This window comes from Taudactylus pleione, unplaced genomic scaffold (assembly GCF_031769625.1).
Source record: "Taudactylus pleione unplaced genomic scaffold, aTauple2 ptg000437l, whole genome shotgun sequence".
In the NCBI taxonomy this organism is placed as follows: Eukaryota; Metazoa; Chordata; class Amphibia; order Anura; family Myobatrachidae; genus Taudactylus; species Taudactylus pleione.
In genome coordinates, this window is record NW_028284839.1 from 2,167,506 (window position 1) to 2,185,092 (window position 17,587).

Genomic DNA, 17,587 nt, shown 5'->3' on the forward strand with positions numbered 1-17,587 from the left:
AAAAGTGCGAATATTAGAGCACATTAGAAATATCTGCAGAGGGCTAGAAACACACAACCTATCTAGGCACTATATGAAGAAACACAACAGAGATCCCAGCAGCCTTCACCTTACAGAGATACAGGTAGTACCGACCAACTGGAGAGGGAGGAATTTCACCAGAAGATCAGTAAAGAAAAACTGAGGTGGATGGTGACACTCAAAACCATAACACCACATGGCCTTAATTTAGACAATGAGGTGAAGGCAGTAATCACAGGGTGACCCGCCCCCACAACTCCCAAAGATGTCCCTTATGACACCTATGATCTACAATAAGAAATAGGATAAGGAATCACCCTCTCCTAAAGACATAACTTAAGACCTATCAATAGAACCACATAAGGACAGAACCCGCCCTCTCTCAACAAGAAAACCCAAATAGAGAATATTCCTAACTATACATATGTGATATATCCGCCGATCAAGAGAGAGTTTACAAACAATAAGTTTAACACTCCAAACAAAGTTTGCATCACAAGTAATAATCAAGGTACTTCCAACCTGAATCAGAATACTGATACAGGAATGTAGGAATAAACCAAGCAGCCTCCTGCTGGTCCTACTATATATCCCCTGGCCAGACCCAGAAAAAGTGCAATCTAACAATAGAAGCCATTTAAATTCACCCTTGAATCCATACAAAGTGAGACTGATCACCAAACTCACCCCCTAACAACCGAAGTACACAACAGCGAACGGACCAATCATGAGGGAGGTGACATCATGACAACTAGGGCTTAAAACCCACACTAAACATGGCTACCATACACTCTCTCCCTGAGGAAGGCGATCTAGCCGACATGCGCTGGAGCACATCTACTGCACACCTACTGATTTAAATCCCCAACATAAGGGCAAACTGAAGTCTCCTCGCCGCGAGGCACCCAGCGAGTCGAGCGTGCAGTGTAGCCTCTGGAACCCAATCCATCATACCATGTCCACGTGACTCTGATAAGGTAAGCCACTGGCACCCGGAAGCATAAGTATCACTGTGGGGACCAAGCCAGAAAGCTGACAGCTTGTCCAGGCAGCAGTCCAGGCACATCCAAGTGACCGAAAGAAAAGAAGAAGACAGGTGAGGCCTCACCAGAACTATTCACAACAATCAAGACTGCATTTATTATTATTAGCTTCTTTCACCATGATGCCACCCCATGGTCCACACAAACTATAGTGGAGGTGAGGGACGCCCACCTACCACACAAGACTAAAACTAGGGAGACCTACTCATGCACCTACTGATTGAACATATCCACTCCCCTGCCCACCCTTATCTAGAAGGGAAATAATGACAGGCCAATCCTGTCACCATTTCCCTACAAGGAAATAAGAACATTTGGGGTTAGAAAAATACACCACACTGCCCCATACAAAAATAACTGAAACCCCGGAGCATTGTGACTCCAAATTAAATAAAAGGTTTTTATGCACCACAAAATGACCTGCTTATTTCTTTCTAATATTTTGAATTTATTTTACAACACCACTCTCTACTCAGGTGCAAATCCAAGTGTTGTTTTCTATTTGATGCCATTGTAAGGAGGTGGGGACCTCAATATATAAGGTTTTTGCTGCCACCTGGCAGTGAGCGCTAAGCACTCTGTTATCTAAATAGACCTGTCACAAAGTCCAAGGAAATGTGAGTCCAAGGACAATCAGCTACTGGTAGTGACAATGGGGGACCAGATGGAGAGTGCGGAGGAACCTTGTGCTGAACACAAATATGACAGGCTGCCACAAAGTCCTTAACATCTTGACGGACCGTCGGCCACCAATATCCCTGAGGATTAATTCCAAAGTTCTATTGCCTCCTGCATGACCACTAAAATGTGAAGAATGTGCCCACACAAGCAATTTGGAGTGGAATTCAGGTGCTTCGAATGTTTTCCCCGGTGGAATCTTGAACTTGTTGGTAACAGCCACAAAGCAAGCAGGGTTTACAATGGGCTTGTCCTCCTTTAATTCTTCCATCTCAGCAGAACTGAATGCTCGAGACAGTGCATCAGCCTTGATATTCTTATTTCCCGGCCGGTAGGTAATCACCAGATTAAACCGATCAAAAAATAACGACCATCTAGACTGACGGTAATTTAAACAGTGGCCATCTTGAGATACGTCAAATTCTAATGATCGGTATATACTGTCACTGGAAATTTAGCTCCCTCCAACAAGTATTGCCATTCCTGAAGAGCTAATTAGATGGCCAGTAGTTCCTTATCCCCGACAGCATAGTTCATCTCTGGCACAGAGAACTTTTGGGAGAGGAACCCACAGGAATACCACTTGTTTTCGTTATCCCTCTGTGACAGCACTGCCCCCACACCAACCGTGGAGGCGTCCAACTCCAAGAAAAAAGGTAGATTGCAATTTGGTTGCCTCAGAATGGGTGCTGAAAGGAAGCACTGCTTCAAATGGGCAAAAGCTGCCTCAGGTGTCCATACATGAGTGTCTTGACCCTTTTGGTAAGAGCACTGATGGGAGCTGCGATGGCCAAATAATTCCTGATGAACTGGCTTTAGAAATTGCAAAAAAACAGAAAGTGTTGTATAGCTTTCAGCCCGACTGTAAGGGGTCAGTTACAATGGCGGCAAGCTTCTTTGGGTTCATTCTAATCAGAAACCTGAAATGATGTACCCCAGAAATGTTAGTTCATTTTGCTTGAAGGAGAATTTCTCAAGCTTGCAAAAAAGCTGATTAGCCTGCAGTCATGACAGCACCTCACACACATGTTGGCGATGACTTACTATATCCTCCGAAAATATCAGGATATTGTCCAGATATACCACTACGTACTTATGTAACAGATCCCGGAAGATATGATTCATGTACTTTTGAAAAACAGGTGAGGCATTGCTTAATCCAAAAGGCATGACTTAGTACTCATAGTGGCTGTCACGGGTATTAAAGGCCATCTTCGACTCTTCCCCAGACCGGATTCTGATTAGGTTGTAGGCCCCACAAAGATATAGCTTGGTGAAAATCTTTGTCCCTTTTATTCGGTGAAAGAGTTCAGAAATCAGCAATAGGGGATACCGGTACTTAATGGTAATCACATTCAAGCCCCAGTAATTGATGCATGGTCTCAAACCTTCATCCTTTTTTTTAATGAAGAAAAGACCAGCTCTGGCAGGTGATTTAGACTCCCTGATAAACACACGCTCCAGTTATTCTTTAATGTATTCCGTTACTGCCTGGGACTCGGGAAGCAAAAGTGGAAGAATTCTTCCACAGGGCGGAACCTTCCCAGCTAATAGGTCTATAGCACAATCCCACTCCTGATGAGCAGGAAGCATCCCTGCTGCTGTTTTACTGAATACATGTCTAAAGGACTGGTATGGAACTGGGAATTGGTCTTTTGGAGAGACGACTGAACTTCGAAAGGCAAGGTGGGGTGGTTTAACAGATGTTAAACATGACCCACGGTATTGGGAACCCCACAACAGGATTTGAGCTTCTTTACAGTCTAGAACAGGAGCATGCTTGTGAAATGAAGGAAGCCCCAGAAAGACCGGATTCTTGGCTGATGGGAGAATGTTGAATGTTATCAACTTTCGATGAAGATCACCTATTTGCATGGTGATCTCTGTCATCTGTGAATGAATGGTAACTGTAGGAAGTTTATTCCTAGCCGCACCAATGACACAAAGAGGGGTTTGCAGTAGCACACATGAAATTCTTGACTCTTGAACCTTCATAGCTGTGATGAAATTGCCATTGGCTCCCGAGTCTAAAAAGGCCTTGAGGTCTTCAGAGGAAATTCCCATGACCAAAGTTACATTGATGGAAGCAGCATTTCTTTTGTGGTGTGTTGAAATGCACCTAATCTGACAACCCCTCGATCAGTTAGACCTTCTCGTTTCCCGGTCGCTTTGAGCAACCAGAGAGAAGATGACCTGGTTCACCATAGTACAAACAAAGTTTATTTTGAATCACATTTTCCTTTCTGCAGCAGGAAGGCAATACTTACCAATCTGCATGGGTTCCTCTGGAGGCTCAACTGGTGCCATGAAACATGGAGCGAGCTTAAAGGTAAAGCAACGAGATAGTTCCTTTTCTTGTGCTCTCTCTATGTGGCAAAGCTCTAGCCAGATACGCAAGGAGATCAAGTCGTCCAAGGAAGTTGGCAACTCCCTGGATGCAAGGACATCTTTAATTTGATCTGGCAGTCCCTGTATAAATGCGGCAACCAAGGATTCATTGTTGCACCCTAAGTCTGCAGCAAGGGTTTGGAATTGCACAGCATAATATCCTGCAGCTTGGTTTCCTTCAGCTGCAAGATAGCCGACCCTGCGGAGGATACTCGTCCAGGCTCATCAAAGACCTACCGGAAAGCTGTCAGGAACTCGGCACTGTTGTTGACCAGAGAATCTTTCCTTTCCCATAATGGAAAGGACCAAGCCAATGCCTGACTGGACAGTAGTGAGATCATGTAAGCCACTTTTGTCCTGTCGGAAGAGAAGTTTGCCACCTGGACTTCAAACTGAATTGAGCACTGGTTCTGGAATACAGCCTTTGGGATCCCCATCGTACTTTGCCAGATTCAGAATCTGTAATGGCACAGAAGTACCTGCAGCTTTTACAGTCACCATAGAAGATGGAACTGGTTGTACTGGAGGTGTCTGAGTGACACCAACTCATTGCAGCCTGGTCTTGTTCTTGCTTCTCGACTCTGGTGAGGAGGTTCTCAAGCAGGTCGCATGGTGACAAATTACCAGCAGCATCCATGTTTTGGGCCAGAGTATTCTGTCACAATTCTCGGGTAGATAGTGGATGCAATCTGTATTTGGGGAATTGGCGTGACCTATTCCTGAGGCGCAGAGTCTAATGTGCCATATGGTGCACCCGAATCACAGGTCACGGCCCTCAGGGTAGGTTTCCCTATACAGGTGCTGGCGAACTCTTGGATGGAACAGAGAAGACTTTCAGCATAGTTGACAGGCTGGATCAGAAACAAACAGACAAGACGGTACCAGGGAGCAGACATATGCGGGTCACAGGGGATAGCCGAGGTCAAAACCAGATGTCAAATGCAGTAATTGGGGTAAGATAAATTGGAGTCACGAACAAAGGCAAGGTCAGGAACAGATAAGAGGATATGCATGGGAATGCTGGATTAAGGTAATGGAGCCTACACTCTGGCACCTGTGTGCTGCCAGAGACTCCCTCTTATAGAGAGGAGATCAAATCCCGCGCCAAACGTAACTTCACGTTTGGCGCACCTGCCCCTTTAAATTCTATACCCCTGTCACAGCTGTTGGAGGGATCTGGGTGCATCATCAGCGGGCGACAGGGACTCCCCACCCGCTGCCTGACAGTCCAGTGTTGCCGGACTCGGTAAGCACCCTATAGTGTCTGGCGCACTGTGACAGCCTGCTCAGTGCAACACAGATGCATACATGGTACTAACATTGGCTAACTGCGTGAATAGCGTGTGACTCACAACCAGCCCCAGAGGCACAAGTATCTGGTAATGGAAGATTTGCATAGAGGTCAGTTTGATTTTTTTTATTTATTTGTGTGTCCATATAAACTGTAAGAGACTGCTGTCTTCTGCTTACATTCATCACGCTTCACGTACCAAAGACTTGTGATCACAACCTCACCACTGATACCTTTTTCTTTACTGATGACTTTGGGGACTGAATGTCACATTTTATTAGGGTTGTGCTAGTAATCATGATCTCTGTTTAATCCTTCAAGCGTGAAAATTATCTGTGGTGCCAGTCTTCATAGCTGCTTGTGCAGCAAATATGTTGTAATTGAAATAGCCATACATAGTTCTCTTAGTTAAATGCTAGGTACAGTAAGAGCTCTTTGGGGTTATATGTGTTGCATATTTAGCTTTACAGGCGTCCATACAGTATATAGATCTATGCATATTTTAGGCTTGAGGCCCTTTATATTTGAAGCGGTGGAATGGGGACAGGCAAGTATATGCTGGAGACAGCAAATGATTGTACATATATTAAGTAGGGATGTGCGCTGACCCCTGTGTTTTGGTTTTGGTTTTGGATCTGGATCTCCCCTGGTTTTGGATCTGGATTGGTTTTGCCAAAACCTCACCTCCGTGTTTTGTTTTCGTGTTTTAGTTTTGGATCTGAATTTTTTCTTAAAAAATAAAAATAACAGTTAAAATCACATAAAGTGGGCCTTTTTTGTTCCTACAGTATTAATAACCTCAATAACATTCATTTCCACTCGTTTGAAATCAATATTGACCACCTCACAGCTCACAATATTGATTTTTTTCATCTAGTTAAAAGGCCAAAAGGTTGCATCCAGCTTGCTGACACAAAACTGATTGATATAATTATTAATAGAGTTGAGGACTGTGCAAAGATGATGGTTGGGATACCCTTGAGGATTGAAGAATTGATAGTTGATAGTTGGTGCAGCCCCTGGCTGTAAAATTGATAATAAATTAATTAAAAAACAATTCATTGGTGCAGTCCTGGGCTGAATAATTAATAACAATTTTATTTAAAAAGTAAAAAACTATTTATTGGGTGCAGCCCCTGGCTGAATAATTAATAAAAATAATTAATTGGTGCTGCCCCTGGCTGTAAAATTGATAATAAATTAATTAAAATACAGTTCATTGGTGGAGCCCCTGGCTGAATAATTCATAAAAATAATTCATTGGTGCAGCCCCTGGCTGTAAAATTGATAATAAATTAATTAAAAAACAAATCATTGGTTCCTAAACCAACCATAACATTAATTTAAAATGTCAGGCAGCAATGCCCCAAACAGCACATAATGGAATGGAGAAAGGTGCAAGATGGAATATTCCTTGGGCCCTCCCACCCACCCTTATGTTGTATACAAAACAGGACATTCACAGTTTACCAAACCAATCATTTCAGTGACAAGGACTGCCAATTATGGCTGAAATGATTGGTTTGTTTGTACCCCCATAAAACAAGCTGCCAATATGCATTGGACATAGAAATTAAAATGATCCCATACACAAACTGGCTTTACATTACAAGTTGTCATTGTCCTCGTCATCCCCATTAGTGTGTACATCCTCTTCTTCACACAATATTAATTTGTCCCCGCTGGAATCCACCATATGTGCCTCTGTAATTTTTTTATGTAATTGTTGGTAGAGATCTTCCTCATGAAATTTGTAATTAATTTTAATGAACATAGGCCCTCATTCAGAGCCGTACGCTCTGAGCAGAGCGCACGCTCTGAATGAGGGCCGCCCTCCATAATTATGGAGCGTCCTCCTGGATGCTCGTATAGCTGTGGGTCACCACCCACAGCCTATACGAGCATGCAGTTTGATTGCCGCGATGGTCATGACCATCGCGACCATCGAAACTGTGAGCCGGAGCCTGCGGTTGAGGTTTTCAACTGCAAGGCCCGGAGTGATTTTGGCTCTATAAGAGCCAAAATCACTCCCACTGACATCACTAGTGATGTCAGTGGGCCGGCTTCTGATGGTAGGCGTTCCCTTGGGAACGCCCCCGTCAGGGAGGCACGCCCCCGGCACGCCCACCAAAGGGGGCGTGCTGTCAATCAACATCGACAGCACGCTCCCTTTGATCAGACACAACGAGCGAAGGACTTTCCTTCACTCGTCGCGTCTGGCGCATGCGCACGACGGAGCTCCCGCCATCATGCGCGTGTGCAGTGCACAACATCGACCCACTTGCGAGCGGACAGCCGCTTGCGAGTGGGTCTGAATCAGGCCCATAATCTTTTCCACATTTTGAGGAAGTAACCTCCTATGCCGATCACTGACAAGGTTGCCAGCTGCACTGAAACTTCTTTCGGAGAACACACTGGTGGGTGAGCAACTTAAGTAATGCAAAGCCAGTTTGTGTTGGGACTCCATATTGCCTTTTTTCCTGCCAGTACTGAAAGGGACTGTCTGACATGACTATTAGGAAGTTGTCTCTGAAATAATCCTCCACCATTCTGTGAATGGAGACAGTATCACACATAGGCCCTCATTCAGAGCCACTCGTAAGCGGCAGCTCGTTCGCTCCGAGCGATGTTTGCCAAACTGCGCATGCATACGGATCGTTATATGCATGCGCGAACCAGTCAGTGCGGCCGAAATAAATGTGCTTGCAAAATAGCGAATGCCTGCTAATTTGAGTGACAGGATGAGGCGTATATGGGTGGTAACAGGGTTAGGTGCTTGAAAACGGGGAGTGGAAATCAGAACGCAGGCGTGCTTAAAGGTCAAAACGGGCGTTTTATGGGTGTGCATATTTAAAACAGCAGCGTCATTGACCACGTCACTGGGTTTTTTTTAGCCAGAACTGCTCGCAAAATTGTGGTAGCAAAAACCAACCACAAGAATAGCGAGCAGTTCATACCCTGTTCGATGTACTCGATTAATCTAATAAATAGCGGACATGACGTAGGATGCGAGCGGCCAGGGGGCGTAGTTTCCCAAAAAACGACCGCAAGTTTTGTTCGCTCGTTCAGATCTAGAGGCGTGAACAGACCGCAAACAGCGAACGGTTCATTTGAATAGCCACCCCTATTTTCTGGACGAGCGAGCGCAAATAGCGACCGGCTCTGAATCAGGGCCATAGTCTTTATAGAAGACATGTCACTAGTAGGCAGTTATCTCAGGCCCGACCAAATGTAATTTTTTGGTGAACGGTCTGCATGACCAGCAGGAAAATTGAGTTTTTTCCTGGCAGCTACAGAAACTGAAGGAAGAGATGATGGCGTTTCACATGCGGCTGCGGCTGACAATTTTTTTACCAACAGTTCTTTGCATAGTTTTAGATTTCGGTCTGTTGGAAAAAAACTCACAAGGTAGGACTTTAACCTAGGATCCAGAATGGTCACCAAAATATATTTTTCAGATTTCTATAGATTGACGACTCTTGGATCCTGGTGAAGTGAATCCAGGGCTTGATCCACCAGTCCGACATACCTTGCGCATTCACTCCGTTTCAGTTCCTCCTTCAGTTTCTCTAGCTGTTTTTGCAAAAGTCTGATGAGGGGAATAACCTGACTCAAGCTGGCAGTGTCTGAACTAACTTCACGTGTGGCAAGTTCAAAAGGTTTGAGAACCTTGCAAAACACAGAAATTATTCTCCACTGCACTTGAGTAAGGTGCATTCCCCCTCCATGGCCTATGTCATAGGCCGTTGTATAGCCCTGGATGGCCTTTTGCTGTTCCTCCATCTGCTGAAGCATATAGAGGGTAGAATTCCACCGAGTTACTACCTCTTGCATCAGCTGATGGCAGGGCAAATTTAACAGTACCTGCTGGTCATGCAATCTTTGACAAGCGGCTGCCGAATGTCTAAAATGTCCCCTGTCATTTTTAAAAAACTGTTGCACCACCAAATTAATTGTGGGAGCAAAACATAGGACATGTTGGAATTCTCCCACATGTAATGCTCTCACAATATTGGTGGCATTGTCCAAAATCACAAATCCCGAGGAGAGTCCAATTGGGGTAAGCCATTTAGCCATGATTTCCCTGAGTTTTTCTAAGAGCCTCTCAGCAGTATGCCTCTTAGTGAAACTAGTTAAACAAAGAGTAGCCTGCCTCTGTATCAGCTGTCTTTTGCAAGATGTTGCTGCTGCTGTTGCTGTTGTAGGCAATACACCTACACAGTGAGCTGTCTCAGTCATGTAATCTTTAGTTTGCCCTGTCCCACTTGTCCAAATATCAGTGGTCAAGTAGTCAGTGGGTACAATGACATTTCTGAGGACATTAGTAAGGTATTTTTTAATGTCTTTGTACAGACTTGGAATTGCTGTTCTAGCAAAGTGGAATCTAGATGGGATCTGGTAGAGAGGACACATGACCTCAATTAACTGTTGAAAACCCACTGCAGGAATGGCAGATACTGGATGCACATCTATTACCAGCAAAGCTGTTATGGCATCAGTAATCCGCTGTGCAACTGGGTGATTGCTGTCATACTTGTTTGCCCTTGAAAACGATTGTTTGACAGTTAATTGTGTTTTGGAGGATAAACCACAAGTAGTCTTCCTCCTGGTCCCCTTCTGGGATGAAGATCCACTCACAGCAACAGGCGTAGTCATCAAGGATCCTTCTAAGGAATCACGGATAGGAGAGGAGTCAATCATGCTTCGAATAACAATATTGGATGCAGCAGGTCTACTCCCAATGACGAATGAGGATGTTGATGATGCAGGTGTTGGTGTTGGAGATCAAAGGCACTTGGATCCCACAGAGAGGGAGCAGGTAGGTGACGCTGGACTTGTTACATTTGAGTTTTGGAACTTGGCGACATACACTTTGATATTTGATGAATGCGCTCCAAGTGATATAACAAGCAGGAGGTTCCTATTTGGTTTAGGTCCCTCCCTCTACTCACTCTTGCTTGGCAATGGTTACATATGGCTTGACAACTGTTGTCCGGATTGGGGTGGAAATAATTCCACACATTAGAAGTGGATTTTTTTGTCTTTTGCCCCGGCATGACCACAATGTGCTTTGGGTTTTTTCAATAAATGGGCAACAGCTGTTCCTTTACTTACACAAAGAACATCTTCGGCATCAACATCCTCATCACCAACATCTTCATCATCAACATCCTCATCACCAACATCTTCATCATCAACATCCTCATCATCCTTAGCGCCTTCAACTACCAAAATATCTTCCTCCTCCATGTGCAATTCCACAGAAGCATCCTCACTGACTATGTCTGCAAGATTTGTACTGCCCTTCCCCACATTTACAGAGAGCACACAAATGTTGGAACTTGGAGGATACTCCAGTACACTAGTATTTAGGTCTGGCTCACACATGGCAACCGCGGACACACTTGCACTCTCCTCAGTGATTTGTGATTTAAATTTCTCAGGGCACACAGTTGGTTTTACCGGAGCTGTCCTAAGGTGTGTACACACGTATCGATTTTTTGGACGATTTAACTATAACAACATCATTATCGCTAAATCGCTTAATAAATCGTTCACTTTATTTTTGTTGAACGATTAAACGAAAATTGTTTATGCACGCTCCCATTTGTAGTTTGTAGTTTTCCTTCATCGTCCAGGTTAGACTGGCCAATTTGACGATTTTCATTAGAAGTTGCAACATTTTTCGTTCATCATTCAGAAAATCGTTTATTATTTAAAGTAACCAATGATTTTGTAAAACGATTTTCAGTCACTTTTTCAAGTGAAAAAAAGAACAAAAATTGATAAACAAAAATCATTTGTTATTTACATCGTTACGTGTGTATGCAGCATTACTCTTCTTAACAACTTTCAATTTTTTACTGGTACCACCACCACTACTACTACAAGCAGAAGGGCTATCAGAACCAGCAGTCAATATAAATAAAGGCCAAGGCCTTATCCTTTCCTTGCCACTTCATGTAGTGAATGGCATATTGTAAATTTTTTGTTTATCTAAAGGCAACTTGCCTTTCGATTTTTTTTTCTTAAATACAGTAAAAGTAGCTTTACCATAACCATTTCATGACTTAAGCCCTGGGGCATGGGCCTTCATAGAGGACAAGGAAGTTGACGGACTTGCATTATCATGTTAAATGCTGGCGGCAGCTACATGTGGTTCTTGGTCTTGCTCTCCTATCATGTGACAGCCCTCCATATTTTCTGCGGTCTTGAAGCAGTGCCACGAGCACCAATAGTGTAACCAAGGTTCGGTTAAAAAATTCACACACGTGCAGTCGTGCGCACACAGAAAAAAAATATACAAAAGACAATATATTTTTTTTTTCTTTTTTTCTGGTCCAGAACTTGGGCCCAGAGCACAGATTGATGACGACTGGAGTCGGGCAGCACTAGATTGCAACATGCGTTGCTGGCTGTATCTTGTGTGGCTAAGCCTAACAAGCACACACACTCAACAAAATTAGAGCAAAAAAAAATACACTATTTGTTTTATTTTTTTTCTGGTCCAGAACTTGGGCCCAGAGCACAGATTGATGATGACTGGAGTCTGGCAGCACTAGGTTGCAACTTGCGTTGCTGCTGTATCTTGTGCGGCTAAGCCTAACACGCACACACAGAGAAAACATTTTTACAAAAAAATACACTATTTGTTTTATTTTTTTTCGGGTCCACAACTTGGGCCCAGAGCACAGATTGATGACGACTGGAGTTTGTGCAGCACTACGTTGCAGCTGTATCTTGTGCGGCTAAGCCTAACACGCACATACACACATAAAAAATTGACCAAAAAAAGACACTATTTGTTTTATTTTTTTTTTCGGGTCCACAACTTTGGCCCAGAGCACCGATTGATGATGACTGGAGTCGGGCAGCACTAGGTTGCAACTTGCGTTGCTGGCTGTATCTTGTGTGGCTAAGCCTAACACGCACACACACACAGAACAAAATTAGAGCAAAAAAAAATACACAATTTGTTCTATTTTCTTTTCGGGTTTACAACTTGGGCCCAGAGCATAGATTGATGATGACTGGAGTCAGGCAGCACTAGGTTGCGTTGCTGTATCTTGTGCGGCTTAGCCTAACACACACACACACAGAAAAAAAAGAAAAAGACAATTTTTTGGGGGGGGGTCCAGAACTTGGGCCCAGATGGACGCACCATACAGCACAGCACCAGCCCAGATGGATCAGCACCAGCCCAGATGGACACAGCAGACAGCACAGCAGTGACAGCACCAGATGGATCAGCAGTGTTCCAGCCCAGGACACAGCAGACAGCACAGCACCAGCACCTCTCACAGCCCTACACTACCCACCCTCCCTGTTCAGTCTCCACAGCCGGAGTGAAATGGCGTCCACCGCGTGGTCCCTTATATCTCTGAGATCTGAACCAGCTCATCTCTAATATTAAGCGGATACTGCAGATGTGACCGGTTGAGAATTGAATGCATACTATGCTTAGGAGGAATGTTATCTTGCTTTATTAATATATGGAATTAGGGGTTTTTTATGGTTTATTCGGTAAAATGCAGATTCTTCTTCTTATTATTATTATTTTAAATGTAAAACACTATCGTGCTCGGCCTAGATGAAATGTGGTAAAAACAGGACATGCATAAAGCAGCGATATACATTACGAGGTAAATTAAATATATGCAGACATGAAGGGAGGGCCCTGCTCATGAGCAAGCTTACATTCTAACAGGAAGAGGGCAGAGCCAATAACAAAAGAGTTTGTGTGGCTCGGAGTGGAGACTGGGACATTTGTGAGGATACATTAGTGTGTGTAGAATAGGATGGAGTAGAGTTGGTATAAGGGTACATTAGTGTGGGTAAGGGGTAGGGTAGATTTGAGGACACAGGGCCTGATTCAGCCCCGCTCGCGAGCGCTGAGTGCTCACAAGCGGGTCGATGTTGCCCAAGTGTGCATGCGCACGACGGAGGCGGCTCCGTCGTGCGCATGCGCGAGACCCGAATAACTATGGCCAAGCCGTCGTTATGGGTCTCGCGCCAAAGGGGGCATGCTGTCGATGGTGATTGACAGCACGCCCCCTTTGGTGGGCATGCCGGGGGCGTGCTGTCAATCGGGAACGCCTACCATCTGGGGCCGGCCCCACTGACATCACTAGTGATGTCAGTGGGAGTGCTTTTGGCTCTGATAGACCCAAAAGCACTCCAGGGCTTGGTCACCCACAGCTATGCGAGCGGCCAGGAGGCCGCTCCAAAAAGTAAGAGGGACAGCGCTGATTCAGAGCGAGCGCTCTGTCAGAGCATCCGGCTCTGAATCAGGGCCACAGTGTGCATAGAATAAGATGGAGTAGACTAGGTATGAGGGTGTATTAGTGCGATTGAGTAGTATAGGTAGAAGTAGGGCAGGTGAGAAGGAGCATTAATAGTGTGAGTAGTATAGGTGGGAGTAGAGTAAGTGTGGGGGTGTAGTAGTGTGAATAGTCCAGGTGGGAGTAGGGTAGGTGTGAGGCTACATTAGTGTGAGTAGTATAGGGAAGGTGTGTAGGGTAGGGTAGGTGTGAGGGTATTAGTGTGAGTAGTATAGGCGTGAGTAGGATTGGTGCGAGGGTGTAATAGTGTGAGTAGTATAGGTGGGAGTAGGGTAGGTGAGAGGGTGTATTAGTGTGAGTAGTATAGGTGGGAGTAGGGTAGGTGTGAGGGTGTATTAGTGTGAATAGTATAGGTGGGAGTAGGGTAGGAGTGAGAGTGTATTAGTGTGAGTAGTATAGGTGGATGTAGGGTAGATGTGAGGGTGTATTAGTGTGAGTAGTATAGGTGGGAGTAGGGTGGGTGAGAGGGTGTAATAGTGTGAGTAGTATAGGTGGGAGTAGGGTAGGTGAGAGGGTGTATTAGTGTGAGTAGTATAGGTGGGAGTAGGGTAGCTGTGAGGGTGTATTAGTGTGATAATTATAGGTGGGAGTAGGGTAGGTGTGAGGGTGTATTAGTGTGAGTAGTATAGGTGGGAGTTGGGTAGGTGTGAGGGTGTATTAGTGTGAGTAGTATAGGTGGGAGTAGGGTAGGTGTGGGGGTGTATTAGTGTGAGTAGTATAGGTGGGAGTAGGGTAGGTGTGAGGCTGTAATAGTGTGAGTAGTATAGGTGGGAGTAGTGTAGGTGTAGGGGTGTATTAGTGTGAATAGTATAGTTGGGAGTAGGGTAGGTGTGGTGGTGTATTAGTGTGAGTAGTATAGGTAGGAGTAGGGTTGGTGTGGTGGTGTATTAGTGTGAGTAGTATAGGTGGGAGTAGGGTAGGTGTGAGGCTGTAATAGTGTGAGTAGTATAGGTGGGAGTAGGGTAGGTGTAGGGGTGTATTAGTGTGAATAGTATAGTTGGGAGTAGGGTATGTGTGGTGGTGTATTAGAGTGAGTAGTATAGGTGGGAGTAGGGTAGGTGTGGGGGTATATTAGTGTGAGTAGTATAGGTGGGAGTAGGGTAGGTGTAGGTGTGTATTAGTGTGAATAGTATAGTTGGGAGTAGGGTATGTGTGGTGGTGTATTAGAGTGAGTAGTATAGGTGGGAGTAGGGTAGGTGTGGGGGTATATTAGTGTGAGTAGTATAGGTGGGAGTAGGGTAGGTGTGGGGGTGTATTAGTGTGAATAGTGTAGTTGGGAGTAGGGTAGTTGTGAGGGTGTAGTAGTATAGGTGGGAGTAGGGTAGGTGTGGGGGTGTATTAGTGTGAATAGTATAGTTGGAGTAGGGTAGGTTTGGGGGTGTAGTAGTATAGGTGGGAGTAGGGTAGGTGTGGGGATGCATTAGTGTGAGTAGTATAGTTGGGAGTAGGATAGGTGTGAGGGTGTAGTAGTATAGGTGGGAGTAGGGTAGATGTGGGGGTGTATTAGTGTTAATAGTATATTTGAAAGAAGGATAGGTGTGAGGGTGTAGTTGTACAGGTGGGAGTAGGCTAGGTGTGGGGGTGTATTAGTGTGAATAGTATAGTTGGGAGTAGGGTAGATGTGAGGGTGTATTAATGTAAGTAGTATAGTAGGGAGTAGGGTAAGTGTGAGGGTGTATTAGTGTGAATAGTATAGTTTGGAGTAGGGTAGCTGTGAGGATACATTATTGTGAATAGTATAGTTGGGAGTAGGGTAGCTATGAGGATACATTAGTGTGAATAGTATAGTTGGGAGTAGGGTAGCTATGAGGATACATTAGTGTGAATAGTATAGTTGGGAGTATGGTAGCTATGAGCATACATTAGTGTGAGTAGTATAGGTGGGAGTATAACAGTGGGCCTGATTCAGCAGTGAACGCAAGTGCAATGCTAAATGCAGATTCCCAATTATCAGGAGAATGCATGTACGCAGGACCCATTCTATGAGTGTGCAGAATGGGTCCTGCGTAATCACACGCACCCCATTTATGCCTCTTTAGGCATTTGCATATTAGCAAGGACGGTACTGCAAATCTGCCTGCGTGCAGCTTTGCAATTCCTTCCGAAGCTGAATCACCCCCTGTGTATGCAAGTGACAACTCAGTAGCATCAGCTCCTGTAGGGAGATATCACATTGTTTGTTCGTTTTGCCAAAGCCTGTGGATGCTATGTCCTCTTTCTGCATCTCTGCACGCTGTAACACTGCCGGTAATTCATTGTGTGCCACCATTGGTGCACCATCAACACGTGCACCAACCATATGGCAACTGCAGTTTCTCCATCTGACTATGGCCTATTTGGCTGTGCAGCCCTTTTCCATGACCTGCCCACAACACTCCCATAACACGGCCAGGGGACGGACATTTTTTTGTGTTTATTTCAGGCCGTCGACCAGCCACCACCAAGAAACGTCCATTACTTTGCGGCCCCATTTCCCATACTGTCTGTCCCAACCGCAATGCCATTTTTGTGAATACACTCTGTATAATGCATGCGCAGTTGCAAATAATCACTCAACTACATAAAAATTGGCAATGCATGCAGATTGCGTCCTTTGAATCAGGACCGTAATGTTGAAAACATTGATGACGAAACAATATCCGATTGTATTTTAAAATCTGGCTTCTCAGTAGCTTCCCGTCAATTTGGGGTTCAAAAAAACCACAGGTTGCAAAACCGTAGCAAAATGCTAAACATCTGTTTTGTAAATATACCTTCCAGTGCTAACCAATCAACCAATCAGTGTTTGCCTTTAATGGATCTTGTATAATTTAGACAACAAAAGCAAATGTCTGATTGGTTGCTGTACATTTCGGAATGTATTTATAACGGGTGCAGGATGTTCGGGGCACACGGGTCCAGGTAGGGCCCACACTGTACACCCTGCACCCATATTTTCTAATACTTACCTCGCCAAAGTCTAGCATCGGGTACCACAGCCCTGCACAAAACGCATGGAAAATGGCCATTTTCCTGGCGTTTTGCGCATGCGCAGTGGGGAAATTTTGAGGAAAATGGACAGTAGACTCTGCATACAGACTAGTGCCTAGAGTCTACTGATACGGGCGGTGGTGGTGACGCTCGTTGGTGTCCGCCGGAGAGAGTGGAGGGGGCCCTGGACGGAGACTACACAGGGACCCCCTCCTCTCTTAATACGCCCCTGTGTACATTTATATATTTCCTCCATAGATAAAATACCCTGAACAGTTTGAGAGAAAGTGCAGTTGTTCACGAAACAATAAAAAGAGGAAAAAAAAGAGACAACTGTGAGAGATATAAAATACATAAAAGATTCAAATACAATAAAACAACCAAAGAGGGATTTGATAGTGACAGCGAATATGAATAATAACATTGGTACAGTATATCTCCCAATTCAGCACCGTATTACATCTACTGAAGCAAATAAGAAGATGAGTGATGGGGAAAAGTCTCCTTTCACAAACAGCACACAAAGCATATGCTTCACTGACTAAATGGGAAATAAAATGCAGAGCTTTTAAATTCTTTAGTAACAGCCATCTCACTAGTACCTTTCAGTGTTGTGTTAAATAGCTTTTGCTGCATCTGTATCCTTATGCAAAATAGGGACTAAGAAGAAGAGGAAGAAAGGGAATTATAGAAATGGTTATTATGTACAACTGTAATACAGCTACCATCGCTTTGAAAGAGGAAAGGAGGCTTTTATTATTATTGAGTGGCACTGCATCAGTAACATATATAATATACAGTATATGAGTCATGAGTCATTCCCTAGTGCTGGTAAACAATTTAAACAATGCCAC

General features: G+C 44.5%; 1 pseudogene; it reads right to left on the reverse strand.

The window, feature by feature from the left end:
- Nucleotides 1–3,971: 3,971 nt before the first annotated feature.
- On the reverse strand, nucleotides 3,972–15,497 carry LOC148505763 (uncharacterized; annotated as a pseudogene).
- Between the last annotated feature and the right edge of the window lie 2,090 nt (nucleotides 15,498–17,587).